This window comes from Arvicanthis niloticus, chromosome 26 (assembly GCF_011762505.2).
Source record: "Arvicanthis niloticus isolate mArvNil1 chromosome 26, mArvNil1.pat.X, whole genome shotgun sequence".
NCBI classification, from domain to species: Eukaryota; Metazoa; Chordata; class Mammalia; order Rodentia; family Muridae; genus Arvicanthis; species Arvicanthis niloticus.
In genome coordinates this window covers 2776251-2791782 of record NC_133434.1, presented here as the reverse complement: position 1 = coordinate 2791782, position 15532 = coordinate 2776251, and the positions used below count along the sequence as shown (strand labels likewise).

Genomic DNA, 15532 nt, shown 5'->3' with positions numbered 1-15532 from the left:
ATTTAAGAATATTAAATACAAATTATAAAATTATCATTTCTCATAATCCAAATGTATATATCTAAGCGTATGTCTTCAGCCATGTTTATCATTTTTAACCATGTGACATGACAAAAACTGAGAGCCTGTGTGTCCGATGTCATAATTATGATTTTCCAAATCTCTTCCTCTCCATGACTTTGCCTCACATATAGTATTGTTGAACACTAAAGGGTTCATGGCTATTACATCCTACTGCCATTCAAAGTATAATATTTAATGAAAATGACTTCCAGAAACTTGTTCTAAAAAATTGAGTTGTGTAGAGTTGTTTTGGGATTTCTGGAATCTGTCCTTTAATCTGATTAGACTGAAAGATGCTAGTGACTCTATTTCCACACTCTAGTAAAGCAACATTGATAGTTCATGACACAATTTTTTCCGAAGAAATAAAATACATTGGACAGTTCTAATGTACCACCCATTGAAGACGATGAGCTACTTGATCTTGTATATGTGTCCACATTGTTTTTATAAAGCAAACAAATATAGGAATCAGTTTGTTGCTCCAAGTAGACCTGAACAAATTAATGAAAACCTTAGGTTTACTTGGGGATTCAAATTCTTAGTTCAAGTACCACTTAAGAAACCAGGAGGTTGTATGTTTGCCATGAAGTGGACCTGTGTCTTCTGCAGCTGCTGAACTGAGGTTGCTGAATAAGAAAACAAGAACTGTAATGAGCTGAACCACAAAGTCAGCTGACCTGATTCCACAGACCATCCACTGTTACAGAGATGGACCGGGGTGAACAGTGAGTCACACTCTGAATGTGGGCAACACCATTTAGTGAGCTAGGCCCTGGACCAAAAGAAAAGGAGAGAGTGGGCTGAATAGCATGTGAGCATTCATCCTTTGCTCTCTGCTGTTCTATGACAGATGCAATATGATTGACTACCTCAAGTTCTCTCTGCTTTGGTGTTGCTGGAATGATGGACTGTAACAAGTCTATAAAGAAAAATACAAGCCCTTTTCTCTCCTAAATTATTCTTGTTAAGAGCATTTTATCACAACAACAGGGAAAGAAACTGGTAGCAAGAAGTGAGCAGTTTCTGTAATAAACCAAACTGGATGTCTTTTAGGCCCAGGGAAATATTCTGTAGGAAGTTATGAAAGAGTTTGAAACTTTGAGTTAGAAAAGCTCTTGAATGTTTCAGCAGAGCCTCATGGACCATTCTCGTGGGCTCTTAGAAGACAATGCTAAGAGAAGCACAGAGTAGAGGCCTAGCTCATGAGATTTCAGAGGGGAATAAAAACCTCTACCAATGACCAGATAGGAGCCATTCATTCTGGCTTCCCTCTGCTTCCATCTTAAGAATCTAAGTGAAACTGAATTTAAAGACAATAAACAGATTTGTTCAACAAAAATATGTCAAGGCTTGTCAGGTTGGTGCTGGAGAAGCTGCTGCAGTCAAGAAAGAAAAAATAAAGCAGCATTGTAGAGAACCCTCCTGCGAGTCACAGGGAGAGTGGAAGAATTCACCCACCAGAGGCTCCATCTTGCCAAGATGTAAATGTGTCAGGAGAGCCTAAGATCAAGGGGTTTCCAGATTCTCAAAAGCAACTTCTGGGAAGGTGTTTTCCCCAGAATCAACACACAGGAAGTTGAGGCATCTACCATGTGCCAGTGTGACCTCTCTGAGCTGGCAGCAGAGCTTGACAGTGTCATTTGTATAACGTTGCTGGCATAGGATGCCATGTTGAGAGAGTCTTGAAGACAGTTGAGGATAGGCAATGTGTCAGAGTCCCTGCAGAGAGGCTCTGGGAGGCTTTGTGTGCAATTATGAAGTAGAAACATAATTTGTAATGAAGATCCCTGGAAACTGGAGATGCCAGGACTATCCAACATGCATAGAGAAGAGCTATGGACACAAAGCGGAGCTTGCCCAACACCAGACTGACTACTCTTCTGCCTTAAAACAAGGGCAGCAGAGTCAGGAAAAACATTTACTTCCCTTTCAGGACCAGAGCCCATTGCTAAAACCACATATAGATAATTCCTGATTTCTATTTCATCATTTTTTTTTTTTTGGTTATAATAATGTTATGGGCAGAGACAGACTGAGAATTTCCCTTCCGTCTTTGACTACTGTAAATAAATTCATTTTTTATATATACACATACATAACTGTACATTTATCTTAATGCAGATGAGTGGTTGATACAAAACCAGGCCTTATAGACAGCAGTATTGGTAATACAATTTCCATTGCTCAAGACATTAGTAAATTAAAATAATGAGCCCTGTACGGTGGCACATTCTTGTGATGCCAGCACTGAGGTTTAGACAGGATGACCATAAGATCTTGGGCTGCTGTGCTACATTAAAAGAACAATCTAAGATACACAATGAGATCTCATCACCAAAGATAAAGAGGAGGAGAAAGAGGAGGAGGAGGAGGAAAAGGAAGAGGAAGAGGAGAAGAAGAAGGAAGAGGAGAAGGAAGAAGAGGAAAAGAAGGAAGATTTGCCTTTATTAAAGGATTTTAGAAGTTAATGCCACCCTCAAATACTTGAAAGATGCAAGTATAGTGACTCTCACTTAAACTTTCTCATACCATGTACTTGCTGCACAGAACACGCACAATTTTTGGAAGATACCAGTAAAGGCAGTAGATTATCATAAGCTTAAACAGGCAGTAATTCAATCGTATTTCTATTAGTTATAGTTTTACTTGTTTTCTTCTTATAAAAATTTTATTATATTTTTATTTATTTACGTGTGTGTGTGTGTGTGTGTGTGTGTGTGTGTGTGTACACTATGTATGCACTTCGTGGTGAGGGAAGTGCATACATGAGATGACAGAGGTTTGGAGATCAGAGGACAACACTTACTGGTGGCTTAGCTCTTGAAAATTATTCTAACAGTGCTTTTCTGGTCCATTTAGCAAGTGATCCAAAATGGTTATAGGTGTAAGTGAAGTTCAGAGTAAGAGAATGTCAGCAATACGTTCACTGCTTGTACATGTTATTTTGACCATTGGCCCACTTGATCCAGCAGATCTCATTGTTACTGAAGTACCAGTCACAGATAAAGATATAGTTTGCAGACTTCTCCGGATTCCCATAAGAGAAATAGAGTATAGGCCTTTGGGGGTTTTTACATGACGTTGCACTGTCTACAGAAGACTACTCTTCTACTTTTGATAGATCTTTCACCCTGTCACTGAACCTTTGCTGAGTCTGAGTGTGTGACTCTGGACCATCATGGTGATACTTGTACTGAGCTACTGTGTACTAACAGCTTTATTAAAACATAAATTTCAGACTTCATAACAACGTTCTGTCATCAGAGTAGAGTAAAACAGTATGTAATTGATCAGTCTGAAAGAGCCCTAAAATCATAAGTCAATGCAAGAAGGGGCACAGATGGCCATGTTTCTTGCTCTTAAAGCACTGTATTCTCTCTGCAACTCTGAAGTTATAAACTCATATGTAGATGCATTAAGTCAACAGGTATAAAAATTAAACTCAGTTCATGTTCCAAAAGTTTTGCAACTTCACACACAACTTCAAAGTAGACAGTTGCAGTCATACAACCTCTCTGAGGACAGTGGTAAGTAACTGGAAGTTTTCCTAATGAGGCAGAGCTTAAACCAATGGATCGATTTGTTTACTTTGTTGGGAAGAAATGGCTAGACATGCAATTATATAGCAACTCTTCATCTGTGCTTGTTGGTTGTCTGGATGTTTGGGAACTTGGAAAGAGCATAATTGGAAAATTACTGGCTAAATATTTAAAGAGTCTGTGTACTGACCTCTATGAATAAGCAAAAGCATGAAGGTGTTTGTGGTCCATGTGAATACTTCCAAAATGGTCAAATCAGCAGGGAAATAATCAGGGGGATATAATGACCTCTTGTGTGGTTAGACACCAACTAGCCTCTTTCCCTTCAACTGTCAATGCCTGATGGATTCATAAGTAAAATAGCCACAGCAGTAATGACGGATTTATAAGTGCCTGTAGTAACATTTTTCATTCTTGAAAGATAACATAGCTATAAAAAACAATGCTGAATTCTTAATCTTCCATCAGAATATACCAACAGCAAGCTTGTGATCAACTCCAGTGATCACAGTTACCTTATGGCAAGAAGAGTAAATAGGACCTCTTTGATTGTTAAAGGGGAAGTAGTTTTGTCTTTACTAAAATAGAGGCATATTGCAAATATAGGCTTTGCTTTCTTCACACTCACAACTATCAATCCTGCTGTCTGATTTCTGAGTATGTCCTCTATTGTCATGGTATTTCATATAACATTACTTTTGACTGAGTCACTCATTTCACAGCAAAATAAAGTAAAGCCATGGACCTATCTTAAGGAATTTGCTTATCTTGTCCTGTTCCTCTCTTTTTTGAAGTAGTTAGCTTCATAGAGGCTTAGGATGTCTGTTTGAAGATTTGGCTACATGGCTTTCTCAGTAGCAATATCTTCCAGATCTGTAGAAATGTTCTCTAGTAGGGTGTATGTCATCCATGTCACCATCCAATATGAGCTGGGTGATTTCTCTACTTTCTACTTATAGTAACATTCCGAAATTGATTGACATTTATAGGTCATATCCCAATCTGTCTCTCATCGTCATTTATATTGAGCAGTATGTAACTCTTATTGTATGAAGACTGACTAGTATAGTTTATGAATATCCTTGTAACTCCTATTGTATGAAGACTGACTAGTATAGTTTATGAATATCCTTGGTTTTTCAGAATTTGTCCAAAGCAAAAGATATTTTATGCCCATCATTTTTGGGACATTGCATTTAGTTATATGTTGGCATATGTGAAGAAGTCTCTATTTACTTTATTTTAAATATGGTGATATTTTTAAAAAAAATTTTAAGAGTTAAAGACAGATCTTTATTTCAAATTCTGATCTACCAAATTAGCATTTCCCACCAACTCTGGGAGCAGAGACCTTCACAGGCTTCACTAATTTTTGTTTAGGTGCTGCCTTTGTGGGGCCCTTGGCAGCAGCCATTGCTGTCTTCTTTGATGCCTGCTTAGCCTTTTTTGCTTCCTTGGCAGCCCTTATAGCCTGCTCTCGCTGAGCTTTCCTGACTTCTGATTTCTGGTTCCTCTTGGCCATTATATCAGCAAGAGATGCACCAGTGATGGCTCGCTGGAATTTGACTGCACCGCTGGTTCTTTTCTTTTGAATTTCTTCTGACTGTCATTTCTTGTGTTTTCTTCTATGGAGGACAGTCCAGTTTATCTGCCGAGGATTCCTTTTGGAAAGGAATGCGGACTCACATTTTGCATTAAGAAACTAGAAAACCTTCCCATTGGTCCTGGCGTAGCACTGCCTGTGTCCCGGGTAGATCTTGTACCCCCGCTGAAACTGCACAGCTCGACCTTCATGGTGATAGATGTCGGCCTGCCAGGGAAACTTAAATTTCTTTTTTATTTTATAATAGTTTCATACAAGAGTACAAAGTTCTTTCATTATATCTATCCCTCTCTTCTTTTCAACTCCATGACCCTTCTTTCCCCCTCTCAAATTCATATACTCTCCTTCCACATTTATTGTTTCTCTCTCTCTCTCTCTCTCTCTCTCTCTCTCTCTCTCTCTCTCTCACTCACACACACACACACACACACACACACACACACAATTTTAGTTACTACAAGTAGTGTTGTCTGTATGTACATAGGTATAGGGCTGACCACTTAGGCATGGACAGTTTATCACGGAATTCATCACAGAAGCAAACTGACTCTTCCTCTCTGCAGCCATCCACTGCCTATAGCTCTTCAACCAGCGTTAAGCCGTGTGCACACTTCCTATTTTCATTCTTTATGTTGACTTGGGCACTATTGTGCAGATGTTGTGTAGACAACTGTATGGCTTAGAATTCCTGAGTGTAACATTCCGGTCATTTCGGAAGACTATTTTACAGCACTTGTCCTGGCCTTCTTGCTCTTACAGTCTTCCTACCTTCTCTTTCACAGTAGTCCATGAACCTTGGCTGTGGGGTTATATTAAAGATATCCCATTGTGTTGGGGCCCCAGCTGCCCCACTTTGGGCAGCCAAAAATGTCGAGAACCGAGCTGGCCCACGTTTGGGGGCCAAAAATGTTGCAGCCCAAGCTGGCCCACTTTGGGCGACCAAAAATGTTGCGGGCCTCTCCACTCCACGCTTGGCAGCCACTGTTTCCCAGCCCAAGCTGCTCCAGTCTGCGGGTCGGGGTTCAGCAAGAGAGAGAATGAGGACCGACTCGAAGAATGAAGACCAGACAGAGTGTGATTCAATCCTGTTTATTCTTCAGTCTCTCTTCCTAGTCCAAGTCCCAAGTCTTGAGTTCCTAGTTCCTAGTTGTACTCCTCCTGTTCTCTTCCAAGTGTCTAATGTCTACTCCTACTCCTAGTGTCTGAATCTCTGTTACTCCAAATTGTTCTCTAAGTTGTACTCTCTAAAGTGTCTGATTCTCTGATCTACCAATTGTTCTGTCTGTCTCTGTCTTTTATATGTCTCACTTCTAAGCCATGCCTCTAAGTTACACCTTTAATCATGTCCTTAGGTCTTATCTCTAAATCTGATCTCTAAGTCACACTCTTAAGTCACACACCTTTAATCTCACACACCTTTAATCTCACACACCCAAGGAAAGATCCTGGGTACCTAAACTAAGATGTTATCAGAGTGTGCTCAGCTGTTTTAGGCTATTGTAAAACAAGTCTCATGTCAGGGTATACGGCTCAAGATGGCTGCAAAGCTGATAGCCGCTTTCTGCTAATAGTCGGCTCCCAACACCATTGTGGGGTTGTTACTCCATAGTCACTTTTTTCTCTGGACTTCAACTAGCTATGGCTCTCTCTTTTAGCATCTGACTACTCAGAGGAAAGGAGGCTTCTTTGGTGAGAAATGAGAGCTGTACTTATCTAAATGTAAAAGAATGACTTTTTAAAAAGCAATTTTGGTGTATTGATAGCATTGAATTCTCCTCTCCTTTTGGGTCTCTGAACTCTGCAGCCATGGCTTCTTGTCTATTTTTACAGTACTAGGAATGAGTTGCCTCCTACTAAATAGTGTTGAGTCCAATTAGATACCTGTTGGTTACACCCAAGGTATTAAGGCCACTATTATTATTAACTATTATTATTAAAGCCATTTATTATTATTATTATTATTATTATTATTATTATTATTATTACACCACTGAGTATCTCTTGCTAGTTACTGTAGTTAGCCAAGTTTGCAGCTAGATTGGATTATTGATAACATTTTTATCCTGGAAGCTTCCATTGCACCTTCCACCACTGTGAGAGCTGACCATAAGGAAGGAAGATTCCAGGTCAGAACCAACTTTATTTCTCCAAAGCCTGTGATGGAAATGTGTGCTGTTTCTAGTGGCAACTTTTCTAAAGTGATCATTTTGTAGTGCTGTTTTTATTAAGGAGAATCCTTAAGACATTTAAGATAAATTTCCCCTGTCTTTGAAAATCAAATCTAAAATTGTTTCTTATTGTTTCCATTTTTCTCAATAACCTACGTTCAATACTTTAAAAAATGCATTCTGAAGAACAGGTAAATATGAAAACATAAAATTTAGTTTGAATGTATAGCATGCTTGAACTGGAGTCTTAGTTTCCTATGCTGTAGCTTCTTTCATTTGTCTTTGTGGTTTCCTCTGACAGGGCATCGTCTTATTCACATCTACACACTGCCTGGTACCTCTCATCAGTCCTTCACATTTTATTCAGCTTTCATTTTGTCTTGATAATCCACCATGATTTTCCAGGACAGTTTAGACATCACTCTAAGGTGCTGTCATAAAATTATTTCCATGCCTCTCTTAACAACAATTGTGTTCTACTTATTTGCATTTAATTTGTCTCTTCCTTTTTCTAGATATGAATTCTTTAATGGAAAAATTCATCTTCCATCCTTCTATCCAGATGTAAGACACTCTAGCAAGAGTCATTAAATCAATAATTATTTGAACAATATAATTTACGAAAGGGGATAATCTTTACTTAAAGAAGACATGTATTAATACCAAGACTGACATAACTCATGCCAGAGCTAGAAATAAATGTGATCCAATTTATTATCTTTCTAAAATAGATTAGTTACTTACTAGTTTACTTATTTTTGGATTTGTAAGATAGGGCCTTGCCGTGTAGTCTGTCTGGCCTTGAAATCATGATTCTCCTGACTCAGTGTCTCAAATACTAGAATCATAAGCATGTGCCACCACATCTACCAGTTTATTTCTTAATAACCACATGTATTATTTATTTAGTTATCTCTTAAAAGACATAAATATATCTTATATCTTCTGTGTCATAAGCATAAAAGAGTTCTACATAATTATGGGCAATATGTCTTATCTGTAATGGACTTTTTTATTTCTCAAACATATTTGGCTTTTAGGGTGTATTGTTGTTATCAAATGTATAAAAAAATCATGTAATTATCTTTTGTTCTCACACTTTTGAGAGAAAACTCTTCTTTACCCTTTGTCAATGATTTTCAGAAACAGAAGAATCACAAAGAGATTGTTTTTCACTTAAACACTGACTTGTTTAAAGGGAATTAAATGGTGATTGATAATGGGTAGGGCTTTATGGGTTTCCAACATAAAACTCAATATAATGCTATCTCCTAAAGCATAGCCCCACAACAGCACATCCTCAGCCTTCTGCACCTTTTCTTGTCAGCTTCCTCCCTAGATTTTGCACATAGCCAGAGTCAAGCATGCACAGACTCAAATGCATCAAGATGATCAAACATTCATTTGGAAATTATGACTTTAACACAGTGTGTTTATCAAGGAATTGAAGATTTTTGCTTCATATAACAGGTATTACTGCATATCAGTGCTATCTATTCTTATCAAATTTTCTTTAAAATATTAATACTATCTTATCATTGCTATATTCTGAGAAGAAAAGGATTCTAATTTAGTTTCAGCTAGCATTATTTTGAAACATTTGAGTGGGCCAAATGTTTGGTTTAGAAACTGGGGGAAAGATCCATTTTCTCAAGTTTCTTGGACTATTACAGGATATTTTTCAAGGCATAACTCACTTATAGGTTTTGGTGTAAGCTGTTTGTTTATTGGTGGTTAGGATTAGAGGACAGTTTCCCGTAGCTGAGGGAACATGCTCTGACATCTATTGCTAATAAATTTACCTCTGGAGTCCCAACCTGAGACTGACTAATCTGAATATTCTGTCCACTTTTCAAAGCACTTTACTTCAGTCTTTTCCAAGAAGCAAGAGAGAAAAGAAACATGTCTTCCTGCATAGAAAAATAAATAGAAAATAAATCTCTCCTTGGGTGAGAAAATATTTGTCCTAGGAAAAGTTAAAACCTGGCTGGTTTCTCTGCCTTCTCTTGCCTGTGGATAGAGGCAGAAGAGACGTGAGCATGTTCCCAATGCCTGTGTGAGGAACCCTACGGCCAAGAAATCTGGTTTTCCCAGAGCAGAGAAGCTCTGAGCCTCATATCATTTAAAGATATGAGTGAACATTTTGATGCTACAAAATATCTTTTGGAGGAAAACTGCATGCTGCACTGGAGTGTCAGAGTTTAGGTTTAAGCCAACAGTTCATTAAAATAGATTACAGATAACTTGACATGGTGATACACACGGAAGATATACTAGAAATAAATAGTAATGGAATCAGGCTTGGAGGGGGATGCTCCATGTTAAATAGGATTAGGGAAAATGTTTGGAAACAGTCCTGAAAGATGGGAAGATTCCAGCAATTCAGTCATTAAGATTAAATAAGTCAGCCTGAGACACAGCAAGTGCAAAGTCTGTGAGCTGGAATTAGCATACAGTTCTAACATAGAAGAGGAGTGAGTGTTTGCAGATGTGGGTGTAAGGAACGATGCACAGCTCCTAGTAGACTACTGTCGGGGATTTTGTTGTAAGGCCTGAAGGAAAGCCATCCAAATATTTTATACAGAAAAAAAAATATGACACCAGAGTTTAAAGGAACATTTTGTATGCTAAATGGAGAAAAGTCTGTGTGCATTTATGAACAAGATCTGGTAGACCAGATAGTCTCTGATAAGATAGGAGTAGGCTGATGAAGAACCAGGTGAGAGACAGGAGCAGTTGAACTTGGCATCAGCTGTGGAGGTATGCTGGGTTTAGAGTAGACTATGAAAACAGAAAACAGCATTTGCTGATGGGTTGGATTGACAGGAGGAGTTTTGGGCCTGAGTCATTGGACAAATGATGGAGAACTGAAATAGAAACATGCATAGGAGGGAGAGCATACGGTTTGTTTGTTTGTTTGCTTACTGTTGCGTGCCTTTTCACAACAGAGTGAAAAATGCAAAGTAGGCAACTAACTTGCTAAGCCAGAACTCATGAGTCTAAGGCAGAGCTGTAACTCTAGAGCCATCCTCATCCCCCCACAGCTAATATGTAAACTCAGATTGCAATGTTAGATTGAAAATGTAAACAGAAAGCAAAGGACCTGAGATTGATCTTAGTGAAGTGTAACATCCAGAAAGGGGTAGATGGAGAGTCAGCACAAAAGAATGGGAAAAGGTGGATGGCATAGAGAGCAGTGGGGGGAGGAGTGGCCTTCCCGAAACCCAATGAAGACAGTGGTTTTCACACTAGCCAGGCACAAAATGCTTCAGGAAAGTGAATATGATGTAGAGAGATTGGGGAACTGGATTTAGTAAAATGAATGCCTTTAGAGAGACCTTAACAACAACAACAACAAAAAAAAAACAGTTTCAACAGGGCAGTTGGAGGAAATTTCAACTAGATGTGACGATGTGAAATGATTTTTAGTCTGGTTACAGCAAGTATGGTGAAATTATCTTCAATGTACAGTGATAAGAGAACAAGGCAACAGTTTGGGTTTTAGCACTGTAAAATAAATCAAGAAAGAAGGTTTGGTTTGGGGTTTTGAGGTGAGATCTCTTGTAGCATACATCTGGAACTGATGAATTAATCTAGAGCGATAAGTCAACTTAACATTTTGGGAGGGCAGTCCTCGCACTTCTGGAATAGGAAGAAAAACATGTACTGATGGAGTCTGGTTACTTCCTGTCTCTAATGTCTTTCCCAGACTGCACTGGTTGGTCAGCTTCTTAGTAATGCCAACTTGACTCCACTGAGCCTTCCCACTGTCACATCTTAGTGTCAGCTGGCAGGCAGGACATGAGTGTTAGTTAAGTGGTTGGTACCAGATATTGTGTGTTGGCATGTAGATTTAAAAGAGCTCTTAACCCTTTGCTGGGTAGCTGCTGCGCTACCAGCCCCTCCTGGCTTAGCTCTGAGATTGGCAGCTGCCAACCCCAACTAGGCCTCTCACTCTACCTGCTGCCACTCTGGTGGTCTTGCACCAGCTCCCACCTGAGACCCTTGAATTTTCAGACAAAAGACACACAGACAGCCCTGTTACTTTACAACTTTTCCACCACACACATTTTCTGGGCTCAAATATCTCCTGACTGGAAATGCATGCCCTTACCAAATTATTATCCCCATTTTTCCTTCTGCCCTAAATTTAGTGGCTTGTTTCAATTAGCCCCTGCCAAACATCTTTGGCCACTTGCCGTTAGCGGACGCCGCAGGCCCCTCTCCCAAGGGCGTTACATGATTGCAGCATCCTTTTTCCAAAGCATGGCAGAAGAGTCCTTTCTCTCCTTGCCTGTGCCTTCTCTTCCTTTGGGACCCGGAAGTCCCACCTCTTCCTCTTGGGACCCAGAAGTCCCACCTCTTCCTCTTGGGACCCAGAAGTCCCACCTTTTCCTCTTGGGACCCGGAAGTCCCATGGGTACCTGCTGCCCAACAACTAGCTCCTGGACTTCCTTGTTGACAAATCAAATACCAATTAAGGAACTAGACCTTAGTACCAGAAACTTCCCGTACAATTGTGTGCATAGGCACCAATTCCTAACTTGTTTACATGCTTCATTGATTGGTATAGATAAATTTATGAATATTATATTCTTAATAATAGGGAGTCAAGTTAATGGACACATCTATTGGCAGGATGAACCAGCCTTAGAGGAATGGTAGAGTTAGTGAGGATACAACTAGAGATCAGAAACCTCACACACCATTTTAAGGAATATAATCATAATACAAATAGCTAGAAACACCTGAAATATATTGCACATAATAAAGTTATATTACATATTCTAAAGTATTCCTCACAGTTTCACAAAACAATAAGATTTGTCAAATATCTTATTTGACAAGTGAGTGGAGGCAGATAGAGTGAGAGGCCAACATAATCACTGTTCCTATTTTTATAATATTCATTTACATAGGTCATGTTATGAGGCACCTCTAATTTATTTCTTACACATACAGTTAAGGATAAGATTATTCGATGAGACAACAAAATATTCTAAGGGAGCACTTGGGATTCGGCTCACAGCATAGAAGTTGACTAGTATGTATAAGGCCCAGGATTCAATCCCCAACAATACAAGAAAAAGCAAACAAAAACACAGTAAGTTAGTCATCACTGAGGACTCTCCCAATAGGTTTGGGTACAGTGACAGTAGAGTGTTAGAGTAGAAGAGAAAGACAGTGCAACACAGTAAGGGGAAAGTGAGATTTTATCGGGAGTAGAAGATTAGGCCTGTGGATGGAAGAAAATGACCACCAATTGTAAGGATAGGGATTCTGTCGAAACTAACCTAATAGAAGTTTTATATAGCAGACAAGAAGAGTGATTAGATGCCTGAAGATGAAGGGACATGAAGACCTTGATCAGTTATTAATGGTTTCTATCTTACAAGGACATCTTGCTATATTTACTTAATAAGATTCTTTTCTTAAATGAAATGAAATGGTGTGAAGTGTACAGAAGGGTTTTGGAGAAGGTCCATAAACTTCTGCATAATTCAGACCATTCCTACCATTCACCCTGTGGTAGGGGCTCACCTATATCCATATCGTTAAAGAGTATTTTCACTGACTTCTCCCTAGGATTGCGTTTCAAACAGAAAAAAAGATGTAAGTGAATCTGTATTCTACACCATGCACTATAAACTTGAATAAAGGCACCAAAGTCTTGTTTCTATATGAACATCTTTCCCAAGGGTTCTGATACTTTGAATACTGTCCTTAGAAAAATTGTGGAATTGTCTAATCTTACTTTTTTTGATACATTTTGTCCCCAGACATGTCAACTGAGTGGTGGAGATGACCTTTTAAAGTTTTTAACTTAATGCTATAAAACACATGTCTTTCAACACTTACCCACATTGCTTCTCATTCTGGATCTGTTTGATTGTCAGACACAATAACCACATGACATATATGTACTAAAATCCTTATTCTGAGAGAGAGAAGCAACAATAGTCACCCACTATTGTGCTGGATGATATGTGGCATTAAGTGCAAGATGCCCCTGCATCCTGATGTTCATCATGCAAAATGTATCTCATTATTGTAACCACTTCACCAATTGAAGCTCAAAACTATTCACTTAATTAGTTCCAGGAGGAATACCCTGTTCTAGCTTACTAGAGTACACAATACCCTCTCTGATTACAGAAAACATGACTGCTTTGCATTAGCTAATTGTTCAAGTGTTAGGAACAGATAGTTTACAAATTATAGGATTTAAGAATGGTAATATGATTATGGTCTACTTGAGTTTATAAACACAAGTCTTTTAATTCAGTCAGACTCACAGTAGTATATTGGTTACAATGAATCGAAATTTCTGGGTTTATGCCTCAAGATTTATTGCCTCATTTCAAAAGTAAGTTTTAAAATGTGGATAGAAAATAGTAACCTGGGACTTCCATTACTACACACACACACACATACACACACACACACACACACACACACACGCGTGCATACTTGCAAACATACACACACATGCGTACCCTAGACACATGTAAAGAATTTAAGATGTTGAATTAGCAAGTGTAAAATCTTAAAATTTAAATGTCAACTGATTAAGTAAAAATAAAATAAAATGTCTTTAATTAAGAAATCAGATTTGTAATAAATTGTTATATTGTTTATATTAATAATCTATCCTATGATAACTGTGACTTAAATTTACCTTAAAATATAAAAGAGAAAACAAAGAGATAGTTCAAAGTATGAACTAACCATAAGGCTTTTTAAATAAGATGAAGCTAAATAAATGACCACAAGAGAAACAGAAAAACAAAGATATAAAATGAGAGGAAAATAAAGAATTTATAGGGGTACTGTAGGGAGGCTTAATATGTCAACTATGTGCTAATTAAATTATTTATACTAGTAGCAGCTAAAAAATGTCATATATTTATGAAGAACTATGTTTTACAGTGATTTTCTTAAAGCAAATTATCTTCTAGATATGATTTAGCAAACTGAGTATGGATGATAAGCAGAAACTGTTAGAAGCCCACAGGTGTGGGGGAGGAGATGACACTAAAATAAAAATGATATCAAAAATTGAAAACATATACAGGTAAAACCAACTGCATGAAGAACTAGCAAAAATTATGGGAATTGCTGTATTGATTAGCAGTGAAACAGGAGTAAATGTTAACCTTGTGAAAGAGACACAGGACAGTCTAACACAGAAGAAAGTCTAACCAGAGATCAGGGATAAGAAAGCAAAACCCAAAAGTAAACTCGAGGTACCTTTTGAAAGGAGAGGTAAAACAAGACACACAACAGCTCCAACAAATGGATTTATACTGACCCATGAAATTGGGTCAACATAAAAGAAAAGAAAACAAGAAGTGAGCACCAGGTGACAAACAACAGCATTCCAAAGATGAGTCTGAGAACAGCCAGAAAGGAAAGACTGACATCAGGTTCTGTCTCCTTACAGGGCAGAAAATAGGAAGAATGTTTCCAATGTGTGTGCAAAGAGTAAGGGGCTGGGGAGGCACCCTAGTGGTAGAGCACTGGTCCAGCATGAGTGGCCCAGAGATCAAGCTTTGGTGTAGAAAGAAGAGAAAAAAGGAAAGGGAAAGAAGTGAGTGAAGGCGGTATGGAAGACGGAGGAGTGGAGACTGAAAGGGAAGGGAGGAAAGGAGAAGGAAGGGGAAAGTTGGGAGAGCTGCTTCCTATAGTCCATATCTGGTAAAAATGTCTTTCAAAGTAAGTGAAATCTCAAAGACTTTGTCATTTACCAATGAATTTCATTAAAAGAAAATTCTAAAACACATACTTTATTTAAGAGCGAAGTGATCCCAGATAAGCAAGCTTGAATAGAAGTCATGTGTAACAAAGGAAATTTTAAGTATAAGAAAAAAAATATGAAGAGAAAGAGATTATGGATTATAATATGTTGTGGGTTTAAAGTGGAATGAAAATACATTGCTATAGTATACAAACCAGGAGGAGAGTGAGTACAGCTGACCAAGAGCTGACTGGTGAAGCATGGCACAGTAAAGAACTCAGCAGACATGCTTCCTGCAAAACAATTTAACTGACAGTGGAAATTATTTTTTCAAAACATGTAAGATGTCTGAAAAATCTCCTAAGGGAATATACTAAAGAATAAAGTATTCATGTAAGAAAACCTAGGAAGTGTTTAA

The 15532-nt window shown here is 38.3% G+C and overlaps 1 pseudogene; it reads right to left on the bottom strand.

Moving 5' to 3' along the window:
- Nucleotides 1-4895: 4895 nt before the first annotated feature.
- Nucleotides 4896-5421, bottom strand: LOC143438772 (large ribosomal subunit protein eL24 pseudogene; annotated as a pseudogene).
- Nucleotides 5422-15532: the final 10111 nt, after the last annotated feature.